The 19,992-nt window shown below is 40.9% G+C and overlaps 1 protein-coding gene across 2 annotated transcripts in view; it reads left to right on the forward strand.

The window, feature by feature from the left end:
• Positions 1-19,992, forward strand: part of LOC133507494 (chemokine-like protein TAFA-1) — a 182,326-nt gene that overhangs the window by 45,206 nt on the left and 117,128 nt on the right. The gene's annotated exons all lie outside the window — the stretch shown is intronic.

Consider the following 19,992-nt stretch of genomic DNA (forward strand, 5'->3'; position numbering starts at 1 on the left):
TACTACAAGTTAAAGAGTTTTAGGTTGTCAGTGTAACGTATGAAATAAAAAACTTTTTCCAACATATTTCATTCGACGCTATAAATTTATTAACTACAAAGAAGATGATACTCACTGAAAATACAATAAATAACAATTACTTAAACTTGATGACAATAAATGTGTGATATACTGTATAAATTTAATATAGAATATTTGTAAATTTGATCCAGACTCATTATCCAGAGCTAAGTGACTCAGATAATAGATGGATAAATCTGTATAAATGAGAAACTTTCTCATTCGAGTAAGTAAGCTTCTCATTCGAATGAGAAACAAGTATTTTTTCCCATGTCCCTGTAGGGGCTCCATACACAAGATATTGAACATTAATATTAGGACAGGCACTGTATTAGTTTGTATCTTGCTTGGGGCTTCTTTCTCAGGAAATTCTATATTTTGTACTTATGTATTTTCTCATAAAATTCTAATTTTACACTGAATGTTTTGACTTCATTTTCTTCTTCATGCAGTCTTTTTATTCTTTTCGGTGTAGTTTAACATTCCTTTCTGCTCAGCACTTTATTTTCCGCCTGCAACTTCTCAAGTGAATAGGAGGAACAACACATGGGTTCTTAACTGCACCCCCATTCCCTATAATATTCTCCAAGAATCGAACACAAGTTTTTCTTTGGCATGCAATCAACTCCCTTCTTATTCACCCAAGTGATGCATTTCAGCCAGCAGCAAACATCTCTACATCCTCTTCATCTCTCCATTCACTGTGGGGGTATATTATGATGAGCGTCGACATGTGCTCAAGGCTGCCCAGCCCCTTTTTCATCGAGGGCCCCCCACCACCTCTCAGTTCCAGCAGGCTTGTACACAGCAGGAATGCCCACCACAGGTGACCCCTCATTTCCCAGCTTGATGCCACTACTATCTACTCTATAACGGGAATTACGGCTCCGCATGTATATACAGTATCGTGATTATATTTTGGGGGAGAAACGGCACTGGGATTGGACCACCAGATGTGACTTGTCTTCCAGTCTGACATTATGTGTCTACTGTAGCCTACGCACTGATCGGTGGATTCTTGTGTGAGCTTCGCCTCTTTATACAGTTGCCTCAGGGTGTTCCGGGACAAGTTCCTGCTCAGACTGTAAATCATGTCGATACCATTCCTATAACTGCATACATGTCAGTTTGCCATATATAAAGAATAACACTTGCTTTCAATTAGGCTGACATACTATATCTTGGTAGAGCATTTTGGTGTCCCACACTGATTTGTATAGCAAGGGACTTTGAATGGTTCAGGCTCTCAATGACCTCCCCTCCCCAGCAAGTAGGTAGGCTAAACTGGTGTTCCACACCATGTTTAAGATATCATATTGGTGAGATGAGGTTCGGAACAGGAAGGAGTGGAATGTTAATAGGCAGTGGTGTTTCTGTGATGCTGCTCTATAGAGAGACAGACCTCCATCTTACTTATCTCCTGTTTGCTCAATTTCCTCCGTGTACATCAGTGCACCTGGGCCTGTCTGCAGCCTCCCAAAGCTCTTCAGCCACAGCCCTCCTAAAATAATAGCCAATCCCGCAATACACACTCCCAAATCAGGACCAAAAGACATTTCGCTTTGTTTAAGATATCCAGTGAAGGAACTTGTGTCCCTGAAGCCATTACAAAGCCAGACATATCACATTCAGCTAAAAGCTCATAGGAGGAGAAGAACCCTCTCTATTCTCAGATGGGGGCTGTATCGGTTTAAACTGTTTTGGGCTATTTTGTTCTTCAGTCTGATTATGAATGTGGATGGTAATAAGTATGCAACACTATAATTACCGTGATGACAATAATCTACAGTGAGCGCATCTCAGCTATTCGTGATTGGCTTCCAATGAGTGAGTAATCGGGAGCCAAAGGGCTTGATAGAGAATTTTAAGTCTGGGTTTATAGAAAGTTAAGAGAGTTTATTTGGTGAGCAAAATCATGTCAGTGAAAATATTGCACCAGGAACAAGAACACAGTGAGAAGTATTTAGCATACAGTAGGTTTTAATGGTGCTGGCCAATAAATAAAAAAACAATAAAACAATAGTCTAAAACAATATACAGAGACATACTTTAAACTCGAGTTTTTTTTTTTTTTTTTGTCCTACTTAAAGCTCCACTTGTCATGCCTATAAACATTCTAAAATAGATATTGTAGTGAAAAATACATATAACATTATTCACTTCAATGTCCATATGAAAAAATAAATATAAGCGGAGAGTGTGTCATCCCGCACAAAGTTGTGGAAGTCTCATTCGACAACCAACTGGTCGCCATACTGCCTGCAACGTCACCAGCTGATGTTAAACCGGGACATTCAGCATTGAAAACGCGTACTGGCAACTTGCTATGGAACACAAAAGCTCTTTTGGAAGAAGAGAACATCTCACAATTGAGTGAAATGACTTGGGCAATATTACCCTATCATTTTGAGCCATATTTTGACGATACGCGGATCACTTCTAACTGACAGACTCCCTAACAGTATGTGGCGTACTCAGGAGGACCCATGCCAGGCGGTGGGGAGAGCTCCTTTCTCCTCCTGCACACAGCCAAACCACCTCTGGGCCGGGGCCAAAGAGGAAGCTGTCGCCGGTGAGCCAACGCTCAAAGTGGGGTCCCCAGACACTGGTGGCCGGTGGGGGGACAGCCCGGCCAAACCCACCCGATTCACCTACGCGTCGGGGCTCACGTCGGGCTCGGCCTTGCGGCGATCCACAAGACTGGAGTGGCCTTGTCGAAAAGGCCGGTGGCAATCCACAAGGCCATGCGGCGCCTGTCTTTCCGCGGCTGCTGCGTGGAAACTGTCCGACGTGCACATCAAAACATTTAGCACCCCTGACTTATGTATGCAGATCTTTTATTACTTAATGAGAGGATCACGTCCCCCCAACATTTTTTTCTTAATAGCTCTATACACACCTACCTGTCATTTGGAACCCATGAAGCTCTCATCCTTTGCACCTGTGAAATCATTTTTTCAAGATGAAGAAGAGATTTTTGAAAAGTATGAATAGTAAATCCATCCTCCCTGAGTGTTCGAACAATATCCAGCAATACAACGAACCGGCATTTTGGCTAACACGAAGGAACAACGAGCTACCTTCCAACTGGTAAAACTAGTATAAACAGACGAGCCAGCCTGAGTACGCCGCTGTTAACGTAGCTTCCTGTTTCTTCTCAGAAACGAATCCCTCGAGAGGATTTTCATGGCGGGAGTGACAAAAAGCCATATATGTCAAAACCATGTTTTGTGGTGAAAAAACGGATGGGTCCATTCCAGCTGCCTTTTTTAATTAATAACATAAGAAAAATCATGCATTTCATGAGAGTGGACCTTTAAGGTATGGGGGTGGAGTGGTTAGTTAAGCAGCAGCAAGCACCAGCATCAAATATGATTGCAGATTCGGAATGGCTTGTTCTTCCCGTGCCTGTGCAAGTTTTCTGCTTGTACTCTGGTTTATCCAAGAGCAAAAACTATGTCTGATCAGTTCATTTACAGAGTCCTCCCATGACCAAATGGCTGATACAATTCCTGGACCTGGTCCTCAGGTAGTACATGGTTGGAGTTTGCTCTTCATTGGGAATAGTTTAGATGCAGAAAACAAATGTTGCTGTATGTTGTACATGTTGCCAATAACCTAATATGGACCCGTGAAACCTTGCAAACGTGTAGAATACCTTTAGGACATATAACAGGGTATAGTAGGTACTAGAACAGGAGACCATTTCTATACGTACTATCGAAAATCCAACATGTTTACTGAGGTGATCACACACTGAGGCCCACAATGTGACATCCTTGAAACCTACATGGAGAACCAACATTTGAAAAGAGAACCCTGTAAATAATGAGCCATTTCAGGCAGTGGTTAACAATCAATACCACCTCCACATATATAAGATCAAAGGTTTCTGAATTCAAATGGTGATTTTCCAAATGGAAAGGGGGTATTTGTCCATTTTATATGACAGAGTAATTACAATGTGAATCGTGCTACCATGTATGCTGCACTATAATTACCTTTCATGACTTTAATCCTCATTTAAAGGGAACATTTAAAAACTCTTTGCAAGATTTGAATGTAGCCTTACTTTACTAATCCGTTCCCTGTTCGATTCTCTGACCAAAGGCACCCCCCTAACTAAGGTGCATTGCATGTAATCTGCACTGTAAACAAAGCAAATTTGGTCACAGCTGCTGCATGACCTATTTGGTAATGGAATTTTACTATAACAGTAAATGTTATTGGTTTGAAGTTTTTACTTTTTTATTATGTACAATCAATGATAAAATCAAAAAGATGGCAAACACTTACAGTACCTTTTAAGCAGAAATGATACTAATTCTGCATCTAGTCTTATGCCCAGTTGGTGCCAAAAGTTTTTTTTTTTTTTTTTTTTTAAATCAGGGGTTGCACATTCTGCTATAGTTTCAGCAAAGCTCCTGGAGCTCAAGGTAACGGGTCAGGAGGAGACGATGGTGGTATGGCTAATATGGATCTGCCCCCTTGTGCACAGCAAATGAGTGCGGTCTTATCTGCCACACCTTCTGTTGTTTATTCAGTCTTTTTCCCCTACATGGTAGTTTCTTAAAAATCTAATTAGAGGCACTTTATTCACAATCATTTTACTAATGTACTGCATTAAAGTTATAGAGATTTTTTTTCTTTTTTAAAACTCCCCTTGAACTCATACAAAATGGAAGAAATCATACTGGGATATTATGCATGGTATGTAGTCACATTTAATCCACTTTTTTATGCATGAAAATCCCAACAAGCACAATATGTGCATGTTAGCTGTGTTTCACTTGTGTACTTTTTGGAGCCTGAGCTTTGTTTTACAGCGCTCAAGGGTTTTGCCGCTTTGCTGCAGCAGCGTCTGGCCTAGCAGACTGAACGTTATGGGGTCCAGTGACATCCCAAGGGTCCGCTCTTTCTGGTCAAAGAGGAAAAGAACCGCATGTGAATCGTTAGGAAATTCAAACCCTTAAAACCCAAGCACAAATCGATAAGCAGAGCTGCTTGTAAAGAGCACGCAAACCAAACAGGCTTCGACTTCCCGATTGCTATACTATCAACATTTCATGATGATGTGACGGGAGCAGCAGCATGCTGAGAAAACCACTTTGGTCATGTCTGTCTTGGTCGGGACGTGATCTGTTAATACCCTTCAGAGATTAACAAATACATGACTATCATGCACACACATCTAAACAAGAATAAAATTACACTCAGTAACCACTCCTGACAGTACCTGTTACAAAAATGGTTCTAGAGTCTCGGATTAAATTTTCAACTGTGACAATTTTCTTCAAGCAAATGAGTGACTTGAGAAAAGCGTTTTTTTCATTTGAAGGCTACCTCTGATCCAGTTATGTGGTGGGAGATGTCTGGCTTTATGAGATTTTTTTTCCCTCTTGTAACCTTTTTTCATCTGCTAGAATGCAATTGCGCCTTGTTGAGTTCTAAAACTCCAAAGTATTTAACCCCTTTCTCCAGCACCGTCAAATCAACTTAAGTCACATTCATTTAGCAAAATTTGAAAACTGGCCATTCACAGATGTAAATATAGCTGGCAGAAAACTGATTACAGAAGATCATAGGCAATTTGCTTCCAAAGACGAAGTCAAGCACGCCTCCAGATTTAACATAGGTATTACGTCCCAGTGAAGTGTTCTGTTTCTCTGTGTCAAATTGTTTCTAACCTACAACGCTTGACCCAGTTGCTCCAGAAGGGTGACACAACGGCAGACTTTTATCTTGTAAAAACACACTTGTAATGGAGGGGATCAAGCAAGTGGTTGCTATTTAACAGGCCCCTCTCTAGCTAATGCCCTTAAATGATAGATTAAACAAGGAGGCTCTTGGTGGTGGGGAGATTCGAGAGATCGTGAGAGAAATTACAATTAGGGGAGTAAGATATAAAGATAGCAGTGGTGTCCCCACACAGCAAGTCTCACACTCATAAATTCTAAATAATCACACTTAGACACAAAAAGGTTTCATAATGTTAGTTGCTTCACATCACATTGCTCTCATGCTAATTAACAAATGCATATGGGCTGAACCAACAGATAGGGTTGGAAAGACAGAGTTTAAGCTTTTTATGGTGTTATGAATGTTGCTCATTACAATGAATAACTCTGTTTCACAAGCACCACCTTAGTTTCACATTTGTCTCGTGAGAGCAGTCATTTAGAAGGAATTGATTGGATGTAGTAAGTTAGACACAATGAAACCTGAGATCATAAAGAACCAGATGGCACTGGGCTACATGTTCCTTCCAGAAGTGACCAATGTGAAGAGGAAGTCCAGAATACTTTTGTGTTATTAGACTGTCTGGTGTGAGTGTAAAGTGAAAAAAAAAAATTTCTGTGTTTTTACACCTTGGTGGCATTAGTTTCACTTGTAAGATGGTGTATCTCTCTTATCGCATAGGAGTTAAGTAAGTTAACTTTTCCTGCCAAAGAGACTCACTTAACATTGACATACTCATTCAAAGGTATTTACCGCTTCATTTACCACCAAGTGGACATGCTGGGTGCTCTCTCAAGTCATTCTCCTCATATGTCTTCTCTTTCACAGATGCATATTCATGCTACATATTTATGCACGCTATCTTTCGGACTGAAACATTGCAAAGCAGTCATCCGGTTCTGATCCTGTCAGGTGGCTTAACACTTTTTTTTCATTCAATTGGTGAAGCTGTCTCACTGCTCCAAGCTCATTAAACGCTCCTGTCTCTTGTATCACATTACATTATGTTGTCCAAAACAGGAGACAATAGATACGTGATCACACATGGAATTATAACAGATTACTGTCACATTAAAGGTATTTATTATCACACATATTCCATGCAAACTCTCTTCGTCTTTCCAATTCTCAAGACACGTTCTGACAATATGTTTCCTACAGTTCAGAGTTTATTTGTGATGCTTCTTGAAACTTCCACCCTCCCCTCTCTAGATCAGCCTGATGGTTACTTATTGAGATTTGTATTAAATAAATGTTCCTCCGACGCCCTGCCACTGTGCCTGAATGTCACAATGTATTTGTGTAATAGCCACATTCAAGATCCTCCCACTCTAAAAAGACACATTGTACTATTTGTTTAGAAGGTAAAGACGACTCTTTGGCTTTGCCCGTATGCTAAATCGAGTCCTGGTGTAGGCAAGGAGAGTTTACTCTATTAGAATTCCTGTGAGGATGCGCAATTTTTTTTTACATTGTCCAGTAAAAACAGCTCTAAATATTTTATGCCATTGACCTACAATTAATCGTTTCTTCATGTGCAATAAATTATCTTGCTCAATCTGGGTGGGTATGAGCTCAGTGAAGTGAAACTACAATTAGTCTAATATGAACTGCTTCAGAGCTCAGACTCCTACGTCTGTGATAGTTTAAAAAGCATACATTCCAGTAAAAGTGTTGAGGGTCAGGCTTTGGCAGCTCCTGGAAAATCATTTAAGTTTTTCAAAGCCCACCTTCTTTCTGAGAAAATCATCGCAGAAGAAAAGACTATTAACACCATACTATATGAATTCTTCTTCTTCTTCTTCTTTTCCTTTCGGCTTGTCCCGTTAGGGGTCGCCACAGCGTGTCATCTTTTGCCATCTTAGCCTATCTCCTGCATCTTCCTCTCTAACCCCAACTGCCCTCATGTCTTCCCTCACCACATCCATAAACCTTCTCTTTGGTCTTCCTCTCGCTCTTTTGCCTGGGAGCTCCATCCTCAGCATCCTTCTACCAATATACTCACTCTCTCGCCTCTGAACATGTCCAAACCATCGAAGTCTGCTCTCTCGAATCTTGTCTCCAAAACATCCAATTTTGGCTGTCCCTCTAATTAGCTCATTTCTAATCCTATCCAACCTGGTCACTCCGAGCGAGAACCTCAACATCTTCATTTCTGCCACCTCCAGTTCAGCTTCCTGTTGTTTCTTCAGTGCCACCGTCTCTAATCCGTACATCATGGCCGGCCTCACCACTGTTTTGTAAACTTTGCCCTTCATCCTAGCAGACACTCTTCTGTCACATAACACACCAGACACCTTTCGCCAGCTGTTCCAACCTCCTTGGACCCGTTTCTTCACTTCCTGACCACACTCTCCATTGCTCTGTATTGTTGACCCCAAGTATTTGAAGTCGTCGACCCTCGCTATCTCTTCTCCCTGTAGCCTCACTCTTCCCCCTCCACTTTTCTCATTCACGCACATATATTCTGTTTTACTTCGGCTAATCTTCAATCCTCTCCTTTCCAGTGCATGTCTCCATCTTTCCAATTGTTCCTCTGCATGCTCCCTGCTTTCACTGCACATGACAATATCATCTGCGAACATCATGGTCCAAGGGGATTCCAGTCTAACCTCATCTGTCAGCCTATCCATTACCACTGCAAACAGGAAGGGGCTAAGAGCTGATCCCTGATGCAGTCCCACCTCCACCTTAAATTCCTCTGTCACACCTAAGGCACACCTCACCATTGTTCTGCTGCCATCATACATGTCCTGTACTATTTTAACATACTTCTCTGCCACACCAGACTTACGCATGCAGTACCACAGTTCCTCTCTTGGTACTCTGTCATAGGCTTTCTCTAGATCCACAAAGACGCAATGTAGCTCCTTCTGACCTTCTCTGTACTTTTCCACGAGCATCCTCAAGGCAAATAATGCATCTGTGGTACTCTTTCTAGGCATGAAACCATACTGTTGCTCGCAGATACTTACTTCTGTCCTGAGTCTAGCCTCCACTACTCTTTCCCATAACTTCATTGTGTGGCTCATCAACTTTATTCCTCTATAGTTCCCACAGCTCTGAACATCCCCTTTGTTCTTAAAAATGGGAACTAGAACACTTTTCCTCCATTCTTCAGGCATCTTTTCGCCCGCTAGTATTCTGTTGAATAAGTTGGTCAAAAACTCCACAGCCATCTCTCCAAATTGCTTCCATACCTCTACCGGTATGTCATCAGGACCAACTGCCTTTCCAGTTTTCATCCTTTGTAGTGCCTTTCTGACTTCCCCCTTAGTAATCATTTCCACTTCCTGGTCCTTCACTCTTGCCTCTTCAACTCTTCCTTCTCTCTCATTTTCTTCATTCATCAACTTCTCAAAGTATTCTTTCCATCTATTTAGTACACTACCGGCACCAGTCAACACATTTCCATCTCTATCCTTAATCACCCTGACCTGCTGCACATCCTTCCCATCTCTATCCCTCTGTCTGGCCAACCTGTAGAGATCCTTTTCTCCTTCTTTCGTGTCCAACCTGGTGTACATGTCTTCATATGCCTCTTGTTTAGCCTTTGCCACCTCTACCTTTGCCCTACGTCGCATCTCGATGTACTCCTTTCGCCTCTCCTCAGTCCTCTCAGTATCCCACTTCTTCTTCGCTAATCTCTTTCCTTGTATGACTCCCTGTATTTTGGGGTTCCACCACCAAGTCTCCTTTTCCCCTTTCCTACCAGATGACACACCAAGTACTCTCCTGCCTGTCTCTCTGATCACCTTGGCTGTCGTCGTCCAGTCTTCCGGGAGCTTCGGTTGTCCATCGAGAGCCTGTCTCACCTCTTTCCGGAAGGCTGCACAACATTCTTCCTTTTTCAGCTTCCACCACATGGTTCTCTGCTCTACCTTTGTCTTCTTCATCTTCCTACCCACCACCAGAATCATCCTACATACTACCATCCTATGCTGTCGAGCTACACTCTCCCCTACCACTACTTTACAGTCAGTAACCTCCTTCAGATTACATCGTCTGCACAAAATATAATCTACCTGCGAGGTTCTACCTCCGCTCTTGTAGGTCACTATATGTTCCTCCCTCTTCTGGAAATAAGTGTTCACTACAGCCATCTCCATCCTTTTTGCAAAGTCCACCACCATCTGCCCTTCAAAGTTCCTTTCCTGGATGCCGTACTTACCCATCACTTCTTCATCGCCCCTGTTTCCTTTACCAATATGTCCATTACAATCTGCACCAATCACAACTCTCTCGCTGTCTGGGATGCTCAGAACTACTTCATCTAGTTCCTTCCAGAATTTCTCTTTCAACTCTAGGTCACATCCTACCTGTGGTGCATAGCCGCTAACCACATTATACATAACACCCTCAATTTCAAATTTTAGTCTCATCACTCGATCTGATACTCTTTTCACCTCCAAGACATTCTTAGCCAGCTCTTCCTTTAAAATAACCCCTACTCCATTTCTCTTCCCATCTACTCCGTGGTAGAATAATTTAAACCCTGCTCCCAAACTTCTAGCCTTACTACCTTTCCACCTGCTCTCTTGGATGCACAGAATATCAACCTTTCTCCTAATCATCATGTCAACCAACTCCTGTGCTTTTCCTGTCATAGTCCCAACATTCAAAGTCCCTACACTCAGTTGTAGGCTCTGTGCATTCCTCTTTTTCTTCTGACGCTGGATCCGGTTTCCTCCTCTTCTTTGTCTTCGACCCACAGTAGCTGAATTTCCACCGACGCCCTGCAGGTTAGCAGTGCCGGGGGCGGGCGTTGTTAACCCGGGCCACGACCGATCCGGTATGGGATTCTTTAGATGAACGCTCATATTTGTTTGGCACAGTTTTTACGCCGGATGCCCTTCCTGACGCAACCCTCTGCATTTATCCGGGCTTGGGACCGGCCTACAGATTGCACTGGTTTGTGCCCCCATAGGGCTGCATTAAACACCATACTATATGAATACCGTATTGAAAAAAGCAACTGTTTTTCAAGCACATGTTGCAAGATTTGAGTGACACTCAACAGAGATCATCATTACATGCTTGTAGTTTCTTGTTAGCCTTGTTTGCTGTCCAGTGTTGACTCCATCAGAATGTATAGAAGTGGGATCATATAGAAAACCGACCTTGATTCTGAGTTAACTATTGAGCAAAGTCTCCATCGAAAGGTAAAATAATTATTTATTCTTCCTCTATGTATTAATTTATTTTATGTTGTGCTGACCTGAGGGTTTACAATTTACAACGTGCAACTGTCCTGTGTTCCAGATTGAAGAATCACTAGGCATCAAAAAGTAAGCACCATTGTAGCACTGTATTTAATAAACCAACCAAGCTACATTATACAGTGAGTTCATGTGTAAGATTTACGTTTGAACATACAGTTTAATTAGGATTAATTAGGGTTAATTTAACTACCAGACATATTTATGAATCTCTTCATACATACAAGTATGAGGGAAATCCTGCTTGATTCTGGTACATAGAAAAAATATTGATTATCAAAGTATGGAGCCAATCAAGGTCTTTCTGTCTGACGTGAGCATTGCACAATGACGAATCAGGTCGTTACAATCACCCATTTCCTAATCTTTAAATATTCAGTTGACTTAATTCCTCATCTTAATGAGCAATGTGTGAAATGAAAGGCCCATACATCATAGAATGCTCAAACATTGCTCATCCTCAGCGTCACATTCAGTCAAGATGAGGATCCACAGGAGATTTTCAGACAGTACACTAGTTTAACTGTGTGCATCTGTGCAGGCCTTTTCGTTTTACTCTATAATTTAATGAGTCACTGCACATAGAAATAGCAGGATCACTATTGAGAAGAGCAACATGCCTTCACAAATATATTGCTTGCTGAGGAGAATCTGCATTGAGAAGTAACTTGTCGGCACAGATGATTCAGAGATGATAGATTACGTATTCAGCGTCTCAAGGACGGTGCAGTAATTACAAAACACTACCAGATCAAACCGCCTTCATGACATCTGTTCGTCAAACTTTATGAAATATCTCCATTTATTCAAAACGAGTGGTGTGTCACAATGAAGGCTGCACACTTGATAGCAGTTATTGTTATCCAGAGGGACCCTTGAGCTATTGAAAAAAGGCCTCAATAATACCACCAAGATCCATGACTTACTTATGAACTGCAAAGCTTACCGCAATGCAAGGTTAAGAGACGAACATTACGTTCCTTTTTTTAACAATCTGACCCTGGATGTCACTAAAATGGTCTTCCCTCTTCTAGTTGTTAATAGAGACAAACAATTGTGACTGTTGGCTTGCAGTTTTCTGGCATAGAGACAGTGAACACTGTTGCTCAGTATATCACAATGCAAACAAAACACATGTAATAGTTGATTACATTTTCCCAGTCGAGCAATCATTCTGCACTCCAAAGTTTTAGCAAACTTCAGCACGTTTTTGCTCGCTCACTAACAAAAAAAAACAGGTTAAAGCTCCAGGACCACTCATCTATAAATACTATAAAAAAAAAAAACATTGCTTTGTCCATTGTCTTAGTTTGGCCAGCATGGCTGAAGTCGTCTCATATGTCAGGTCAGTGGATGATAATGGGAGCCAAATCTGTCACAACTTCTGTAAGTCTGAGGTGGCTCAGGGGCTTTAACCCCAGTGAACTGTAATCGTTCCGACCTTTTGAACCAGGCTTTGCAAGAAATGAAGCACTGTGCTCAAAGCAAAGCAAAGGGTGGTCAGGGGCCAAATGGTGGCTGGGGAATGGGTCAGTGATTACAGTAAGAGGCCATGGCCTTCATCGATCCCTCTGCTCAGGGCGGGGCGGCTGAACAACCAAAGTCCTCCTGACACTCAGAGCCGAAAATGGAGCTGATTCAAGGAAACAGAAAGCGATAGAGGCCAAGGAGAGGCCAGGGACACGGAGAACCAGAGGCACGCACTATGAAGTGTTTCTAAATAAGAAAAGGAAGGGCCATGTCAGGGAGTGTTGTGTACCGACAACATGTGTGAAGGGAACCTACTGTGAACACCCCTGGAGGAACATTCTCTTCTTGCTTCACTGGTGAGCAGTATAAATACATACAGTATGTTCCCATGGCTTTACTTTGAACTTTGGGCTGTATGAGCAAAAACAAAATGAACAGACATGATTAAATGAACGTCAAGGGAACAAAAGTTAATATTTGGTGGCATCACCCTTACTTGTAATAACTGCATCAACCACCATTGACTTTTCCAGACTGTTGCAGTCTTCATTTGAAATCCTCATCCTTTACTGCAGCCCTTTTCTGTTATTGTTTGTGTCTGGGAGTTTCGGTGTCCGCTTCAGGAGGCAAATTGCATGCTCTATTTGGTTAAGGTCCAATGATTGACTTGGCTAGTCTAAGACCTTCAAAACACAGGGAAATGGTGAGGGTATCACAATCCACTGTTTGAAGGTCACTAGTGAAATATCATGCTGGGCTATTGAGGCCAACACAGTTAAACACGATGCCGAGCTATGGAGGCCAACATGCACATTGTGTCTGTTGTCAACGCAGCATCATTTACTTATCATTACCTCCACTACAGCGACAAAACAATATATTGAGAACTACCGTTATCACGAAGGAACGATAAGACAGAAGACAGACGGAGGGAAGCAGTTGCTAAGCTATTGTAAGAAGAAATTGATGAAGGAAAGGATGAAGTTTTGAAATTACATTTAATAACTAATACCTGAAATTCAAATTCTATAAGGGTGAGTACTATGGGGCTTGCAAAAATATATGAGGCAAATTTTTAAGAAACTGTCCAGCTCATATAAAAAAACAAGCAGAAATCTCTCTATTATGCGAACAGATTTAGAATAATCTTACATAAAGTTGAACTAAATCATCAAGTCACTTAATCTAGTGGTTTTCAGAGTCATCACTCGTAGTATGTGGGCCTCTCCAATAGTATGTGAAGGCTCACAGAGTAAAGGTTCAAACTGTGCACAGTATATACACTGACAAATTGCTTTTAAAATCCACTACAGAACATTTATTTTGTTGTTGTTGTTTTTTGTTACAGATCAGTTATATTTAACTTTTAGGGACAACAAAAACTGCAGTACAGTATATCTTTTGGAACGTTTACTTTTTTATGTGCAGTATGTTTGAATAAATTAATTTAACTACATTCTTACCCGCCCCCCACTCTGCACTACTTTCACCTCTTTTTGATGAACACTTCGGCCTACACTGTAACTGAATTTTAATGTTGGTCACTTTGGTGGTATTTTTTTGAGGCTATATCTGATGTAAAAAATTCAAGAACTAATTAGACAGTCATGCTGCATTCACACAGCAGGTCTTAATATCTAGCTGAAACAAGTTCTGCAGGCATAAACACCCCAAATTACACACTGCTACAGAAATAAAAGACAGGTTTTGGGGGTGACAGTACAAACAAACATTAGCAATTGTGGCAGATGTCAGACTTAAAAAAAAAAAGAAACAACTTTTTCCAATGGTCTATGAACAGGCAATCTTCCAATGTCACTTACTGTGATTGTCATTGTGTTCTGCTAATTTAATTCTCATGAGAAAATGTGGCCAGACATGTACACTACCCAGCCACAACATTATGACCACTTGAACAATTTAATGGTACCCCATAAACAACGGTATCAAATAATTTGCCTTCACAAACACAATAATTCACTGTTGTAATTATCCATCTATTTTCTGTATTGCTCATCCTCATTAGAGTTGCAGAAGAGTTGAAGTCTATACCGGCTGACTTTGGTCATGAAGTTGGGTACACCCTGGACAGCTCAATTCCAAGGCACAGTGGTTGTATTTTAAATATCTCAGAATTAAAATGAGAGCGCTACCAATAAATTCCTAACCTCAATTGCTAATATGAAGCTTCAAAATATGAGAAACAGCTTTTCAGATGAAGCAGACGGGGTAACCATTAAAAACATGTAGCGTAAAAGTAGAAACTTTCAATGAGTTTTCAGGCCACTTGAAACCTGCGCCACTTTTTCACATTCTGACACTTGTTATTTTCCTTTTATGAGCCCTCTTCATTGTTTTCCCTCAGTCATTTTACCCCCACTGAGCTAATCAGGACTCTTCTACAGTATACCTGCAGAGAGTATAGACTATAATTTATCCAAACACACACATGCTGTGCACCCACACACCATTTCTACATGCAGAGGTTAGAATCAGGCTTGTCTGTGCTCTTTTAGTTGGTTCGATGCATAAAGATACTATAAGAGCAGATTCACAACTACAAATCTGTTGTAAATACAAAGAAGATCATACTTTTATAGACACCATAAAAGAGTTAAATGGTCCTCTCCCCTTTTTTTTTTTTGTTAGTTGATGTGAGTTGTAGTTATAAGTTGTGAGTTGTGACATGCATTTCCACTAGTATTTTGTTCATAAAGTTATATGTGGTGTTTAATCCCATTTTCTCACAGAAATATTTAGCTAATACTATGGAAAGAATAGCACTAAAGTCATGGAAAGCACTGAGCATCCAATCAGAGTGCTGCTACTGCCCACAGCCTTGAGCCACCACATACGCGGCGATGTGTTGGTCATGAACAAGCCGGGTCTGAGTGCCAACACTTGGAAGTGAATGAAAGGAACTGGCTCCTGTTTCGAAGCAATTTTTGTTTTGTCTTTTCTCATCTTTTCTTTTCTCTTAAACCATGTCATTAGTCAAGGTGCGTGGTTGCATGTATGTGTCCACACTAACTGAGCATACAAACTGGAGTGGGGGAGATACAGGAGAAAGTGAGTGGACAAAATGGAAAAAATTAGTAAATGTGGATACATTTGAAAGTTTACAAACAGTTATAGGGCAGAGTAAAGACTTTGCGAAATGACATTTTCAAATCAGCTCAACTCCATGAACAACCTGTAGTGGGTGTATGCGTCCTGCTCACGCATTACTTCAGTTAGACAAATAAAAAGTAAGGGAATCTGCTTTTTCGAAATATGCTCGTGTGTCTACTATACTTGTCACTGTTCCTACAATAGTTTTAAAATACACAAAAATGTACAACCTTTTTGGTGAACCTCTGTTTGTTTTTTTCTGTTTATTTTTTGTATCGCACACAGTATGTGATATGACAAAAGCAATATAAATAATGTATCCTCAATGTCATGTATTTTTAAATCAATAATTTAGGATCTAAACATGTCGTTACAATTGAAGGAGACAATAAAGAAAGAAAAATAAGTATCCACTGGGACCCGAAAGAACGGACTCTTATTAGCCGAGTCTAAAGATGTGCAGAAATTCCCATCCCTCTTGGAATGGACTTAGAGTTTGCTACGATATTAGTATCTATACACCCACAGTATTTTCACTGAACCTACAATCTCTCTCACAATTCACACAGTTTTTGAAGGAATACAGTTTCCTAGTTTGGACTTGAAACCCACTTTGCATACCAAGTTCTTCGTCATGCCGTGAAAGCACCAACATAGATGTGTGCATTCTGGGTGAATTTCCAACATTTTGAAAAACAGTTTGGAGTTGCACATTGTTTAAGAATCATTCCCTGGCCTAATTACTAAGAACGTGTCAAATAATTGGAGAGTATGGAAATTTTGGGGGTTCCTCCTGTGATGCTTGGTTAGTACCTTGGCTTCCACATCTGTTTGCCTAATTTCAAGTTCATGTCCGTTATTGCATCTGTAAAGCGTTACTCAATCAACACCTTGTGTGGGAGTTTGGAACATGCAGCAAAGGCACAGCTCCGAGAAAGGCTCACTTTACCATCATTCCCTGTCCCCCAAAACAGCTAATTGGAGTATTGCGTCCTTTGGAACACTTTTTTATTAATTTATCAGCCTGATATATCACTGATTAATTTTATGTTTCTCTTTGGAACACAGACACAAATCCTAAAATTGTACATTTCCATGGTTGTCAAACAGCATTGCCTGTGTTTCATCCCACTGCACGCAAAAACAACACAAGTCTGAAGCACAGCCACCTTCAATCCAATGCCCATGGGGATGCTAAATTTAGACTCCACTTTCCATATTTCTTTTCATCGAGGCTAAGGCCATTGCCATCATTTCTTCATCGTGAAAACATCGACTCTGTCTGTGGTGTTCATACAGGGCCACATCAGCTGAAGGCACTAGATGTAGAACCAAACCAAGAAAATGCAATTTTATTTTTCTCGAAGTTTAACTTCATTATTATCCAATGTAATGCAAACAGGTGATGAAGGTTTCATTTGCAAGTGAATTTGTATTTTAAATAGATGTAGCTATAAATGAACTCAACACTTCCTCTTTGGACTACATATCTGACCAATTTTTACAAACTATAGTAGTCGGCTGTCCACTGTTGTTTGTGAGTGAAGGGACACTCTAACTTACAACACATGAATAATTCATGTTCGGCTTGCAAAAATGCATTCAACACATTATGTATTCATCTTTGGCGAATGAAGACAAACTCCCGCCAAACTGCTTGAGGCAGTGAAAAGTGTTGTCTGCACGCAGCCAGGAAAGTACGGAACATTAAAAGGAAAAGTACTCTAAGGGCCTGCGCTGACAGAGGGGGTTCTCAAAACATATTGGAACCTGAAGTTAAATGGTAAGCAGGGTGCAATAGTATTCATTATTTTCATAGAGACACCATCTCAAGGGGATGACGCTTCAAAGAGGTCGACTGCCGTCAGTATTTACACCAGCACTTGCTGTAAACTTGATAAGAGACCGCAAAGTTTACTGATGAAAAGTAGCCCATGAAAAACTGAACGCAATGATCCCTGCATTCTGAGGCTCTGAGAAACTTCACCAAGTCCTACCATCAAGTCTAAGGAAGATTTTCTTTTTTCTATAATCCCTTCACTTTATTCAGTCAACAGCAAATGTGGTCGACTCCTGCCAACGATATTACAGTAATTCGACATCTGATATTTAATGATAATTAATTGTAATGTAGGAGGATGTGGTTAATATATCGTCGAAGACAATGCTCAGGAGGTCTACTGGCTTTTGAGTGAGCGTGTATGCAGTTGATCATGTCTACCCCAAAAGAAGCACAAAAACAATGTAAAAATAATTGTAGTGTGTATATTGCTCCAAGCCTCATGAAAAGATGACCCAGCACCAAAAATATGCACATAAGGACCAATGTGATGTCGGCAAAGTATTGAGCTTTCCCAAATGGTCCAAAAGCTGCCGGATCACATTCGCAACAGGGAGAATTTTGCATGCAGCGCCAGGGTCACGGAGTCAGGAGATGTGAACTGGTAGTAGCATTTAAGCAACCAGATACAGACGTTCAGGGAACAGGGAAATGATTTCATGTACTGTCCCTATGTCAAGGCCTTTTTTACAAAGAAGGTCTTGCCATGACGTGGACAGGTGACGACTTTAACTAAGCTTAATTTCCCGAAGCCAAGGAAAAACCTCGTTAAGTCCGTGTGCACAATATGTAGAGTGCATAGGACCGATGACTCACCACAAATAGACAACTATTGGGTGTCAATGTTTCGGGAAGTCAGACCCAATCACAAGACGGGAAGCCTAATTTCCAATGCAAAAAAGGTCAGCTCTTTAAAAAGTGTACCATACAAGACCACGATCAGCAAATGTTTGACGTCACTTGAACGAGGATGATGAGCCGACTGAGCCTCATTCCGGGCACATTCAAGCACTAAGATGACCATAAAGCATGGAAGCTTCTTGACTATGGTTGATGGCAAATTCTACAGCCAGACTCTTTACCAGCTGACCCACCGTGCCGCCCGAGTTAAATCAATGATATGCAATTACTTTGTACTCTGAGCAGTGGTGGTTCTCGACCAGTTTTACTGATGCGGCTGAGCTGGAACCTTGGTTTTGTCAGAACACATTCAACATGCTTTTAGGTAACTTTTAAGCAATTTGGATTTCTTAAAATTTTGACAGGATAAAAGTTGTTAGAAATACCTTATTACCTCAAATTTGAAAAAATGCCAAACACTATGAAGCAAAAAATAATGTCAGAAAAAAAATATTTTTATTGTGTGTACCCTGCCTTTACCACCCTCATCGCTGAAATGATGTGTGGGTGTTTTTTTTTTCTCTCTGTGATTTGAGAGGGTTGTAGCACATCTATTTCAATCACCCCAATATTTAATCACAATTCGCAAGTCCTCATTTTCTTAGTAAAAAAAGATAGCAGAGAGATGATTTGACTAAGTGAGACAGAAAAGAGCAGCTACGTGTGTGTTTATATGGTCGGCACCTTCTTTTTTCTGCTGTTTATCTGTATCTCTGTTGGGGCGTCTGCAAGTTCCCGCTGTGTGTTTCTGGATGTTTGTGCTTACTAACTGCCAAAGCAAGGAAGCAGGCACCTCATCGTGTCAAGGGCTGTAGGGATGTTCAAACCTCAGCCAGCGCGTGTGAAATACAGATGTAAGAGTGGCTTCACAGTTTTCCCTGTTGTTACCACTCTTCTATGATGAGGAGATGAACGGCCTTTGGGTTTTGACATGACGAAGGCAAAACAGAATGATAAATGGTCCCAACAGCTTTCATCCCGCCCAACGCCCCCGTTTCTCCCCATTGCCAGCGCTCCACCCTGCTCTAGATAGCATGAAAAAACAACAGATTACAAAATAATACAGATGCAGTGACACAATGAGATACAAGGCCCTGCCCTCATGTTTTACAAGTTGCCATATTCAAAAACAAGCCATAAATTATTAAGGCAAACCATGATCACTGCTATACTACAGCGATATCCCCATCCACCTTTTCATTCCTGAATACAGCTGTCCTTCAGGGGTGCATTGTCGGCTCAGTCATTTTCTCCACATAACAGTATATGCTACATCTGTAAAAATAAGTAAAAAGCAAATAAAAATAAATAAATAAAGTAATGACGCAGGCCCTATTTAAGATGTTATAATCATGGATTGCGCAACATTTTCATAAGTCAAAGGCAACGTCAAATTGAATTGCAGGTTGCTGTAATGCATTTAGCTGGGTCTTGAGAATACTTCCCACCCATGAACTTAAACACCAAGTAAATCGATTTTGACCTGCTCGTTTCTGAAAGTATGTCTAGAGACAAGCTGTTCTGAATTTGACCAAATTATGTTGGACAGGTGGCTCATTTTCATGAGACAGGACTGTCCCCCTCAAAGTAGCCTTAATTTCCACAAGGCACATAGTACAATATGTCATGTCATTATCCAAGCTGTTTATTCTT

Source organism: Syngnathoides biaculeatus, chromosome 10, assembly GCF_019802595.1.
Source record: "Syngnathoides biaculeatus isolate LvHL_M chromosome 10, ASM1980259v1, whole genome shotgun sequence".
Taxonomy (NCBI): domain Eukaryota; kingdom Metazoa; phylum Chordata; class Actinopteri; order Syngnathiformes; family Syngnathidae; genus Syngnathoides; species Syngnathoides biaculeatus.